Source organism: Schistocerca americana, chromosome 7, assembly GCF_021461395.2.
Source record: "Schistocerca americana isolate TAMUIC-IGC-003095 chromosome 7, iqSchAmer2.1, whole genome shotgun sequence".
Lineage (NCBI taxonomy): Eukaryota > Metazoa > Arthropoda > Insecta > Orthoptera > Acrididae > Schistocerca > Schistocerca americana.
Window position 1 is genome coordinate 355,384,732 of NC_060125.1, and position 2,094 is coordinate 355,386,825.

A 2,094-nucleotide genomic window follows, 5' to 3' on the forward strand; every position below is an offset into this window, starting at 1 on the left:
GAATGCTGTTCGTCTTGGTCAGCTAACAAACGCTCTGATATTCTCAGTTTGAAATGAATACGTTGGCTTCTTTGGCTCATCATTCCCAGATCTACAAAATGAAAAATAGTTTTTACGGCCCACTTTCTGGTTTTGGTGCAGGTCTTGTAAAAACTCACGATCCTGTCAATCAGGTTTCTACCACCAATATTTTTACTGTAGCAACTGTTGGCTGTTAGATGGGGAACTTGACTGCATCTCCCATCTTTCTATGACTGTCTTGTACATTGATCTATAGGTTGCTTCCCAATCTTGGTTAATGCAGTTATGCCTAGCCTTTGATGGTATAATTATACAATAAACGTTATTGTTCTCTTACAATCTGGACAACAGATCCATGTCCCTAATCTGCAAGAATCTAGTCTGCTGTCAAATGGACTACTGTCAATATTCGTGACTTTATTATTCTTCCAGATATGATTATGTTGACACAGTACCTATTTGCTTACAAATAACAATCACAATGCGGCAAATAATGCCATTTAGTAACAATCACAAGCAATTTATTCGAAATTACCGAAAAGAACTAGCGTTGATACATAGCAACCAGTGCTCGAAAATGTAGTACTGTGTCCCAGCGTCGATTACAATGGACGTTACAATTTTGTAACCGTAATTAATGAGATATAAAGAACGATCAAAACTTATTATACAGCAAAGTCATACAAACAGTACTTACAGATATTTTCTACAATAGGTCCTTATTTTCATGAAATAAGCTTCGGAAAACACACAGTAACGAAGTAGGCTCACCTACCATTGTAACTTGGCGTAAACAAGGCTCCTACTTGGCACCAAGTGATCGTAGTGACTCTTCTCCCACCAGATGTCTACATAGTACTGTCCATTCCAATGTACCACAGGGATTGCGAGGGAAAACGCAGAGACTTTGATAGCAGAATAGAAAACACTGTGTCCTTCATTAAGTGATCAAATGCATCCGGACAACAAAAACATACGTTTTTCATATTAGGTGCATTGTGCTGCCACCTACTGCTAGGTACTCCATATCAGCGACCTCAGTAGTCATGAGACATCGTGACAGAGCAGAATTGGGCGCTCTGAGGAGCTCACGGACTTCCATCATTCCGCGCGCTATACGAGACTTGAATAATAGTGAATGCCACGCACTTAAATATGATTTGCAAAGTATCCACGTAGATGTAGATGAACGTGGTCAGGTTATTGGGTGTCACTGGTGTCATACGTCTGTACGCGGGATTTCCACACTCCTAAACATCTCTAGGTCCACTGTTACCGATGTGATAGTCAACTGGAAACGTGAAGGGACACGTACAGCACAAAAGCGTACAGGCCGACCTCGTCTGTTCACTGTCAGAGACCGCCGATAGTTGAAGTGGGTCGTAATGTGTAATAGGCAGACATCTACCCACACCATCACACAGGAATTCCAAACTACATCAGGATCCACTGCAAGTACTATGACAGTTAGGCGGGAGGTGAGAAAACTTGGATTTCATGGTCAAGCGGCTGCTCATAAGCCACGCATCACGCCAGTAATTGCCAAACGTCGCCTCGCTTGGTGTAAGGAGCGTAAACATTGGACGATTGAACCGTAGAAAAAAGTTGTGTTGAGTGACGAATCACGGTACACAATGTGGCGATCCGATGACAGGGTGTGGGTATGGGGAATGCACGGTGAACGTCATCTGCCAGCGTGTGCAGTGCCAACAGTAAAATTCGGAGGCGTTGGTGTTATGGTGTGGTCGTGTTTTTTTATGGAGGGGGCTTGCACCCCTTATTTTTTTGCCTGGCAATATCACAGCACAGGCCTACCTTGACGTTTTAAGCACCTTCTTGCTTCCCACTGTTGAAGAACAATTCGGGGATGGTGATTGCATCTTTCAACGCGATCGAGCACCTGTTTATAATGCACGGCCTGTGGCGGAGTGGTTACACGACAATATCACTCCTGTAATGGACTGGCCTGCACAGCGTCCTGACCTGAGCCCTTTAGAACAACTTTGGGATGTTTTGGAACGCCGACTTAGTGCCGGGCGTCACCGACGGACATAGTCACCTCTCCTCAGTGCA